General features: G+C 44.4%; 1 long non-coding RNA gene and 1 pseudogene across 1 annotated transcript; both read right to left on the bottom strand.

The window, feature by feature from the left end:
* LOC123046650 (putative disease resistance protein RGA3) lies at nucleotides 1-7,742 on the bottom strand (annotated as a pseudogene).
* A 1,739-nt stretch (nucleotides 7,743-9,481) lies between these two features.
* Nucleotides 9,482-10,881, bottom strand: LOC123042015 (uncharacterized). Its single transcript, XR_006418693.1, has 3 exons — nucleotides 10,610-10,881; nucleotides 10,337-10,522; nucleotides 9,482-9,756 (listed from the first exon to the last, which is right to left on the bottom strand). It is a non-coding gene; the product is annotated as an uncharacterized lncRNA (long non-coding RNA).
* Between the last annotated feature and the right edge of the window lie 248 nt (nucleotides 10,882-11,129).

Here is an 11,129-nt window from a genome sequence, read left to right as displayed (position 1 = left end):
TACTATATCAAAGCTTCTTCATCTGGTACAGTCGCGAATGGCTCTAACAAACATAAAAGTAGTCTTCAGAGAACATAGTAGAGAACCACCAAATTTAGTCAAACCCACGACACCAAAGCTCTCGGCTCCGCAGCTTCTTCTCCACGTCTGCACACTGACAAAGCTTCTGTCCCTTGGCAATGGTATACACTACCGCCATGGTGGTCAGCTGGTCACGCATCACGGCAACCCGCACTCGCCGCTCTGAAAGCGCATGGCATCAGCATTGAACTTGACGGCTCATGACGGCCTTTCTGAACTGGACTTGGCGCAAAGGCATCAAAGTGAGAAGAGCACTCCCATCCCATCCATGTTCAGCAGGACACTTACATAGCTCTATCTGTAACAATGCTATCACTAATTCCTGAGATGATGCAACAATTATATAGAATCCAGCCAACCTTTGCATCCTTGAAACTAATCAAGCTCTGTTTTTTGTGATCGAGCAACAACGCTCGAGGAAATTTGAATAAAACAGCCCCCAAATCCATTAATTCTTACAAACATGGTGCACACTTCTGCCAGTCTAGCGAATGTGTCGATTTGCTTCTTCTTCCTTAGCATTGCTCCACCAAGGAAATTGTGTCATCTATATCTGCATAACTCTTACTCCATGGAATTGCAACCTGACCATCAAGCTCTAGCAACGGCGTGGCGGAACCCGTGCAGAATTGCAGCAGACCAAACTCTTTGGCAGTTTCGATCTCGGCTTGCTGGGTTAAATTTCCTTTTTGAGCGAATCACGATCATGAGAACTGATGATGAAGAATAGTTTGGACACCTGGAGAAATATATACCCGACTCAGGAGTCCAAGACTAGCAACTTTGGTCCCTTTCCTGTCAGCTTCACATATGGCCTTTACAATCAGGCTATATATCAATTGCTTCCTTGTTCCAGTTCAATCAATACTGTAGAAACATAAAGGCTAGTTATTTGTTTGTAACTGATACAATTGAACTCCCCAGTGCACCATTGTGAACTTAACATGATTCTTACCTGGAAACTGTATCTCGGTATATATGGCCAACGATTGGATCCTGAGCTTTCATAACATTCCTCTCAACAGAAGTGTTGTATTTCCATGTCAGCACCGTGGAGAGCCACGACACGGAGCCACATTATGCGCAGGTACCACATGGAGGCAAATTAGTGTCAACTGATTAGAGCAAATTGCTTTACCTGTATACGACTTACTGTAATCAGATCGCAAGTGCTGTAACAACTTACTGTACAGCCAGAGAGGAGGTGCTGCCGCTGCCGATCTACAAGCGGCTGGGCCATCCTCCTGCTGAACTCGCTGCCGGCTGAATGCTGGCTATGACTATCTCCCTGTAGACAGGAAAGATTTGATGAGCAGAGAACCAGGTGCAAGCTGCAAAGTGCCGGAGGGTTGGCATGTTAGAACGAATCGGTGCTCGCCATTCTGACTTGGTTTGAGCCTTCTAGCAGTTTGATCGTCTCGTGCATCTCCATCATCTTCTGCATGAACACGAAAGCTCAGTCTAGCACACGGCCTTAACCGGGCAGGGTTGGACACCAGGGGGTTCGGTCAGAGCTCTGTTGCTCGAGCTGTTCGGTCGGCAACTGGTCCCTATGATCTGAATTGGCACCAGGGGTGCACTGCATTGGTATGCAGGCTTTCCTGTGAAGATCCTATATGCCATTAAAATAAACAGCAACAGCTATGATGAATGGATGAATATCTGGTATCAGTAGAATGTAGACTGAACTGAGAAAACTGCAAATCTTATTAGTTGCAAAGTATACCTGGTATCAGTAGAATGTCAACTGGATTGAAAAACTGGAAACCTTATTATCAATAAATAGCAAAACACACATTGTTTTCCCTAAAACTAAACATTCCAGGTACACCATCAGGTCTTCATGAGTTTTGGACAAAATGTAAACAGAAGTGGCTGCAAAGCCTGCCAAACAAACACTAGAACACCTGAAAAGCAAGCAAACAGAAATTAGGAACGCAGGAGCATCTGATGCTGATAGCAACATAGCAGTGTATGAAAACAATGATAACCTTAATATCTGTAGCTTGACCCAAAGTCTCATTTATTCCATACTGAAGCCGTGGTGATATTTCGATTGTGACACCCAAAATAGGGAAGTAGACTACCACGTCTTGATGAAGGACAGTAACCCAAATTTAAATGGAAAAGACGAAGAAGCCCATAAGATTGAACGAACATCTGCACAGAGAACCAAAACAAATGGTGATCACAGGTTTCATTGGTAATTACATCAAGAACGAAAACAAGAGAGACTTGCAGAAGGCATTGGCGGTTAATAATGTCGATTTTATCGACTTGTGGAAAGAAAATGTACAACTAATATAGCAGGAATATTTTTTGCAGCGAGTATAAGTGGAAGTGGATATAATTGATGTACTCACCAGATGAGATGTACAGGATGATGTACATCAGAAGAAGTAAAGTTTCAGTTTAGATGTACTCACCAGATTTTTGTACAGGAAGGTAGAACGACATGCATGTGGCAAATGTGTTTGTATGGAAAGGGAAGAGCACTAAAAGGCATTATCCTGCAGAGTGGATGGAAACAAACGCAGTGTTATTAAGCAGGACTACAGGAAAAGGGCAAAGTGGAAAAACACAAGAAAGTACGCTCGTGTTACCTTGGATCACCGGCCTATTGTGATTTCTGGGATTGTCCCAACTAACTCCCTGAACTTCTGTTTTAGCTCCTCGCTGCAGTAGTAGAGAACTAGCTGTTGTAGTGATTTGGGGAGGCCATCGTTAGGCAATGAAGAGATGACTGAACAATCGCAGACTGTTAACTTCTCCAGGCTGGTAAGGTTGCACAGCCCTGCAGGGAGTTGCTGAAGCTTGTGGAGATCCGAAAACTTAAGTTCCTGGAGGGAGGAGAGGAGCTGAAGGGCGTCCTCTTGCTCCTTGCTGAAGCGCTCCATGCTTTCAGACCTATGAAACGCGAAAGGATTTTCTGGAAGGAGGAGAGGAACTGAAGGGCGTCTTCTTGCCCCATGAAGTTCCAGCTTGGTGAGGGATGAAGAGAGGAAGTTGCAGATGGGTGCAGAAAGGAGTCCTGCTATGTCATCTGTGGAGAGCTCCTGCAGTGTGGGTGCAGAAAGGAGCTCCTCCAAATCATGTTTTGGATTGGGATCCCAACCAGCAAAGAAACCAGGGCTGCCAAAGACTTGTAATTCGTTGATATGCCCCCTGGTGGTAAGGAGAGGCTGCAAACCTTGACATTTCAGATCCTCTCCGCAATCAATCAATTCTAATGTCATCAGACAAGAGAGGTTTGAGATGGGTTTCAGTGTCCCCATGCCTACCATGCTCTTAAGCTTCAGGAACTGCAGGGAGGAAGGGAAAATGTGACGGGAAAACGAGAAGGTGAAAAGAAACCAGGGGGAACCATTTATTGTCAATCTCTGGAGGGATCGCAAGGCTTGGAGCCATCCTCCTCCAGGAACAAGAGTTGGTGGGTCCACCAGGACCAGCTCTGGGCAGTCATAGAACTCCAATTCCAGTAGTGAGTTACAGAGATGAGCTGGGAAGAGCAGCACCCCATCATCATCTTCATCTGCTGCTGCTGCTCTTATTTCCATCTCTGTAATTTGTTGCAGATCCACCCCCACTACCAATTGTTTTATATTTTTACAATATCTTATGTCCAATTTGGAGAGCTTTGGGAGGTGGGGGAGGAGCTCTGTCAATTCCTCGCCAATATTACAATTTAAGCCCATGATCAGCATATGCTCAACAGGAAGCTGCCATTCCACATCACCCAGGCATCCTAGTGGTCCAACCAGACAATCTGAATCGCCTACAATCAATGTCTTCAGCGAGGTTAGCATCAGAAGGTGCTTCAACTCCAGAGGTGGACAATTGTAGAGTGTCAGCTTCTGAAGACCTGTTTCTTTATCAAAAACTAACACTTGGTCTAAGCTTTGCAGATCACCCTCTCCCTCAATTTCCAGTTCTGCTCCGTATGATTTTGAGTACCTAAAGTATTTTAGCATCTTTACACGTCGTATCCTGACATAATGCAGACTTTCAATCCAAGAGATGGTAAACACTGATGAGAATTCTGGATAGTCCCATATCTCAAGCACTTGTAGTTTCGGAAACCAAACTGGGAGCTGCCAACTCATATCACCCTGACCTCCTAGTGATCCAACCCGATCATATGAACTTTTTATAATCAGTTTCTTTAGCGAGGTTAGCATCCGAATGTGCTTCAACTCCAGAGGTGGGCACCTCTGGAGTCACAACTTTTCAAGACTTGTTTCTTCATCAAAATCTAACACTTGGTCCAAGCTATGCAGACCATCCTCTCCAGTAATGTGCAGTTCAGATGATATTGAGCCGTTATAAAAATGCTCTAGTAGCTTGACATGTTGCATAGAGAAACTACAGAGACTACCAATCCAGGAGATGGGAATCACTGATGAGAATTGTGGACAGTACTCTATCCTAAACTTTTGTAGTTTGTGAAACCAACCTTGGGAAACAATGTGGCTTGAGAAAGGCAATCCCAAGAGTTTTGGGCAATCTATAATAATCAGCACTTGCAAACAAGGGAAAATATCAGCATCCATGGAAGACTCTTGTACATCTAGGAAACCCCATTTTTCAAAACTTCCTAGGCCAATGAGTTCAAGTTTTATTAGCATGCAAAAGGTTTCCTCTATAATAATCTCCTTCAGTCTAGCAATATGCTTCAATTTCAGTTCACAAAGATCCCACGCCTTCCCTAAAGAAGGGAAAACTTCCCAAGAAACACAATCAAGATAAAGAGATCTTAGAGCTTCAACAGCAAACTCATCACCCATCCATGTTGGACAAGAAAGGTCTCCGTGCCCTCTAATGCACAACACTTGAAGATCTCCATGTGGTTGAAGGTTCTCAAGAACTTCTGCTTCCACACCAGGCTCAACACTAGATCGCTCACAATCCCAGTCCAATTTTAACCTCCTCAAGTGTTTTCTCTCTATCAATTTTGCTTGAGCTGCTTCTTCTTTTGTATGTATTTTCTCAAGGTTGTAGATGCCAAGCTCCCTTAGCTTGGTCAAATGCTCTAGTTGCTTTGGTTCAAACCCTTCACTTTTTTTATTGACTTGAAACATCTTTAACTCTTCCAAGAGTTTAAGTTTTCCCACATTATAAATACCCGAATGAAGCTGATCATCACTTGGAACATAAAAATGGCACAATTTGGAAAGGTTGCTCATGTCTTCGGGCAAAACACGACTGCCAACCCACAACTCAAGATCTAGAATCACTAAATGATAAAATTTAGAGATGCTAAGTGGTAAATGCATCTGATCATCCTTTGTCCCTAGACATAGGTATCGTAGATGGAAAAGTCCTGAAAAGTTATGTAACACGGACTCCACGGGATGCATCATGTTGGGCAAATAAAGAACACGGAGAGCATAAGCTTCCCCAAAACAATCACCAAATATCTTGCTAAAACTTTCATCCATTTTTCCAAATAGCATCAATGTTTGCAAATGTTCAACCTCCAATATTGTCTTCATTTCCTCCAATGCACTCTTTAATTTTTCACCAGACGTTGCATCAGATTCACCTATGTCCTCTGTGATTATAGACAAGTGACGGGTCGATGGCTGAATTTCTACGGATCCAATATTAGGGAGACGTAAACTAAGGCAATCATGAGAAGCAACTTTCAGTGCCAAATCATGCAGTAGGTCATGCATAACATACCGCCGATCACCATCAGTTTGCTCTTCTCTGAAAAATCCATGGATGATCAACTCATTTAAATTACTCAGACCCACGTCTTCAAATGTTTGATGTTGACCACAAGGTATCAAAATATCTAGTCCAGTCCACAGGCTGATGAGCTCATGGCTTCTGAAATGGTAATCTTCAGGAAACAATGCAGAATAGGAAAAACATTGTTGTAGATGAAAAGGGAGAAAGTCGTAGCTAAGCTTCAGGGCAGGCATAACCTCATTGTTATCGGTCTGCTTCTCCCATTCTTTACATTTTAGGACCCCTTTCCAATGTTGCAAACTAAGTTCTTTACTCAGTAATCTACCAACAGTTTTTGCTGCAAGAGGGGAACCCTTTAGTTTGTCCATTATCTGATCTCCAATCTCAAGCAAAAAAGGTTTATTCCTAGGATATTTCCCATCATCAAAGACAAATGCAAGGAATAACTTCTTAAACTCTTCATGTTCTAAACCGTAAAGTTCTTTTGGACGGTCAATTGTTTTGACTTGTTCTGCTATGTTTTTAAGCCGAGTTGTGACCAGAATCATAGAACCCTTTTCTTGTGATTGACCAAGTGTCAACAATAGTTTTTTCCAGTCATCTCCATTACTAATCTGCCATATATCATCCAGTACAAGTAAGAACCTTTAGATTTTAATCTTTGTTCAATCAGCTCTTCAGTTGTACTACACTGTTTTTCACTTTCAACTGCAGGGGTATATCTTTGAACCTGTTCCAGCACCTTATCCAGATTGAAATTGAATGACACACATATCCAAATCTTGACTGAAAAATGATTCTGCACTTGCTGGTTGTGATATATATGTTGTATCAGAGTTGTTTTCCCCATTCCCCCTGGACCAACAACTGGAAGCACGGTTAGACCCTTGTCACAATATTGACCCTTGGTGATATCATGTATGATGCTATTCATGACGCCGTCCCTCCCGTATAGTTTTGGCTCTGTGCTCTTAGCTCTGGTGATGGGACGACTCTGGGCAATGTCTATGACAATTCTAGGGCCACAACCTTGTAGAATCTTGTTAACCTCATTGCGCATAAGCTGCAATTTTTCTACAATGGCCTTCATCTTTTGAGAGAAATGAACCCTATTAAACTCAAGTTGTGGAATATCTTGTGCATTACCATGATCATCATCTCCAACATGTGTATGTGGAGAAGAGGAGCAAGGGAGGAGTATACCGAGCTTGGGCATGCATCTGCTGAGCTTCTGATTGGTGTTTGGGGCCGAAAAGGAATCGCCGCATGTCCTCTGTTTTCGCTTAGCACGCTGCCAAGGGCAGCAGTTGGCTGATTTGCCAACAGCTTTGGCGGTGTGGTGGACATTGAGTGCGAGGTCATGGACGCCACCTTTGCCATGCTGGTCTGCTGCATCGTACGTCTTGTGGAGCTTGCAGTGGATGCGGAAGTAGTCCAACTCATCCAGCAAGTCTTCAGCATTGTGCGCCAAATCCTGTAGCTTCTGCAGCAGCATCTCCATGGCTGGCCCACTAAGCTCCTTGAGGGCAGCCTGCTCGAGCGTGGCCTTTACTAGCAACAGTTCCGTGCTGAGGGCCTCGATGTTGGGACCAAAGTTCCTGGTGGCCGCCCAAGCCCCTAGCACGCCATCCGCAACGGGGCCTAGTGCCTTGGTCACCACCCATTGTGCCGTGGCTAGGGCCACAAACATCCTCTGATGCAGGGATGGACAACCTGCATCGATCCAGGAACCAAAGGAAATACAATCATTCATAGATATATGCTTGTATTGATTTGCTGTCACCAATCAAAAGTATCACGTCCTAGAGGAGCTCTTACTTGTACAAGCTAGTTGCAAATTAAAGGACGGGAATAGGTACATACGCTGATGCGCACGCACGAGATGCCGGTCTTCCGGTGATGGATGCAAAAGGGTTGTGTTGGTTTGAGTCGTTGTTGGAGGCCTGCAGGAAGGAGGGAGAGGAGTGTGTGTGTGTGTGTGTGTGTGTGTGTGTGTGTGTGTGTGTGTGTGTGTGTGAGAGAGAGAGAGAGAGAGAGAGAGAGAGAGAGAGAGAGAGAGAGAGAACTTTAAAGGATGACGGAGTTTCAAGTCTCCATCTCCTGCATACTTTATTCTCCTCTCATTCTCATTGCTGGACAGGGCGGCAGAAGTTTTCTCAGAGGGAAGAAGAAGACAATGGGAAGACAACAAGAAGCGCATGGAGATAGCTTGCTTCTGGGTTACATCGTCAAGCGTACAGAAGGTTCCAAAGTTGAATTGTATCACATGAAGTTATCTGTACAAAATTACACATCGATAAAGGGCACTCCACCAGAAAGCGGAGAGATGAGCGACTAATTAATTTCGCAGAAATTGCACACAAATACACGAGTCCTTGGGAACTACAAATAATGCGAATATATGTATACCAACTGGCACCAATACTTGATCAAAATATGTATACCAACTGGCACCAATACTTGATCAAAATATGTATACCAACTGGCACCTAGGCAGCTAGGCTTGATAAAATTATACGTACTTGACTTGGCCCAACACCCAGCTAATTGATGTATGGCCATTACTTAATCTCTGGGGATGCAGCAAGACAGACGGAGGCAGCGATGCGAGCAAAGCAAGCGGGCGGAAACTGATTGGTTGGTTGGTCTCTGTCCGTAGTACTCGAGCTAGCTAGGTGGAATTGAACTATATATATGGGCATAAACACAAGCACCTAGCGGGCGGGCGGGCGGGAGCTGACCTGCGGCGGTTGCTTCGGGCAGAAGGGAGGAGAGGGCGACCATGCCGGCCTTGGAGCAGAGCAGCAGCTTCTTCGTCCTTGCCCTCCATTCGTCTCCCTGCCGTCGCCGTCGTGTGGTGTTGTACTCGTCGTCTCGTCGGGAGCAGAACAGAGGAATAAGCAAATGGAGACAATATCACGTGGAAACCACATATTCAGTGGAACTATATCTGGCCATGGGCCGGGCCTGAAAAAGCCCATGGCAGAAAACTGAGGCCCAGGCCCTCCCAAGCCCTATCACTGGGCCTACTTTTCAAGCCCAAGCCCGGCCTATCTGGTAAAAAGCCCTAAAAAGCCCTTAGGGCTTAGGGCCGTGGGCCTGGCATCTTCCTTAAAATGCTAATATGCCAAGCCCTAGCCCGTCCAAGCCCTACTGATGGGCTCAAAACTTAGGCCCAAGCCCGGCCCATGGGCAAGCCCATCGGGCCTAGGCCCTGGATTTTAGAGCTGGGCCTGGGTGGGCCGACAGGGCCGGGCCTGAGATGGCCAGGACTAAGTGGAATCCTGGAAACCTAAGCTCAGACCGTTGGATGCTATTTGTATGGACCAGATAGAATCATAACTGCTATGCCCTATTTGCAAAGAAACGCTCGCAATCAGGGATACTATTTTACGTGTACCCCCTCAGGTCTAACAAGTAATCACAGCGTACCTCCTTGCCCCTTATTTTCACCTTTTTGTTGGCCAAGTAGGATTTGTAAGCCATGCGCTGTGCCTATACTTCATCAAACATGCGTGACATGTACGTTTCGATTTAAAATGGAAAACTAGCTGCAATGGATACCAAAACTGAAGGAAGCTAGTACAGTAATTGCTACCAGTCTCCTAACAGAACTGTACCAACAAAATCACATCTGGGAAACCAAAAGAACAGACAGTCAATGCCCAGACCAGACAACAGAAAACTGAAGGAAGCTAATTTTAATATAGTCTACTAATAGAATTCACTTGCAGTAATGCATCACTTCAACAACACATACATTAGGCAAATGTTCCAACCGCATTATGCTAGGGAATTTTATTACAAGATAGACCTATCACTAACTGAACAGCCATAGTAAAATTCTCACACTTATACATCAGACAATGAGCAGACAACTCGAGTACACAAGCAGAAGAACGTATCAGTGCACTACTACGACTCCAAACAACAGTCTTTTTTTGTTGGAACATGCATAAGTCTTTACTGTCACCAGCAAACCTGAAAAATAAGAGTTGAACTTTTTATACATAATAGATTAAAACGAATTTAACAACAATCAATGAAAATAGATACAACAGTGCATGTCATCTTAAGTTAGCAAGATATTTCTTTTTAGAATTATTTTCCAAAACCAATTCCTTTCTTATTTCCCGTCGCACTACACAAATAAATATGCATACAACCACCATCATAATGTACAACATTGTCAAATCGGCATGATAGGAGCTCCCTGCTGCTGCATTAAGGGTGTGTTTTTGGGGTTGCAATTTTCACGGTTGTAGCTACTGTAACTCTAAATGACTCGATTAAGAGCTGTTTTCGCTGCATATGAGTAGTGTTCACAGAATTTTAACTGAAATCACAAACTTATGAGATTTTGGGCAATGTATTTAAACGAGTTTCACATATAATTTGCTGACTAAAAAATAAATCATCTATTATTGATGCTGATTTAAATCAAGCATCTGAATTGTTAGTCAATCATCTATGACTACCACTGAATTTTTTTAGCAACCCACGAATAGTCATAGATGTGTATAACAGTAACACGCAAAAATTAGGAGCAAATGAATTATACCTCGCAATTTCTTCAAGGCCAAAATCTGGACAGTACGACTCAAGGGGAATCAGCAGCTGCAGGCAAGATGCCACTACCTCATTACCTCTCCTACTTCCTTGAAATGATGTGCTGATCTTGGAGGAGACAGACAAATGAGCCACTTCCTTGTCCCCTCCTTTGTTTGCTTGGCAAACCCAGCCCAATCTAGAGAAGATGGAACTACTCGATGAGCCACGGGACAAAGAAGAACGGGGCCAAAGCACAGAAGACGAACACTTCAAATGCTCATACCTTGGAATTAGATCTAGTATGACGTCGATGGGGAATGCTCGGAGGACTGACACTGTTGGCCGGAGACAAATCAGAAGCGCCGCTCGCTGGCCCTGCCCGGAACGCCACTCGCCGGCCCTTCCCGAAACGCTCGGAGGAGGACTCGCCGGAGGGGGTCCTGCCGGAGGGAAGCATCGTCTCCCAACAGGTCTCCTAACCCAGCGAAAGAATTTCGAATCAGGATGATTTTTTTCTTTCGAATCGGGATGATAGCTCCATGGGGAAAGGCACAGGACGGCTCAGCCGCCATGGGATGTTTCTGTACCTAAGGTACATGATTCTTGCAAGGTTCAATTTGCAAATTATACTTCTTTCCATCTCACAGCGTACGCATCCAATCCAACGGCACACGTTTGGGTTTTCATGTTTCCTCTGAATGTATGGTTTCCACTAGATATGTTCTCAAATGGAGTGTGTATGCGCGGTCTCACGAAAAAAAGCCAAGCACCCCTCGCAAAAAAAAGGAAAACAAAGCCAAGCA

This window comes from Triticum aestivum, chromosome 2B (genome assembly GCF_018294505.1).
Source record: "Triticum aestivum cultivar Chinese Spring chromosome 2B, IWGSC CS RefSeq v2.1, whole genome shotgun sequence".
In the NCBI taxonomy this organism is placed as follows: domain Eukaryota; kingdom Viridiplantae; phylum Streptophyta; class Magnoliopsida; order Poales; family Poaceae; genus Triticum; species Triticum aestivum.
This window is presented reverse-complemented; position numbering and strand designations above follow the sequence as displayed.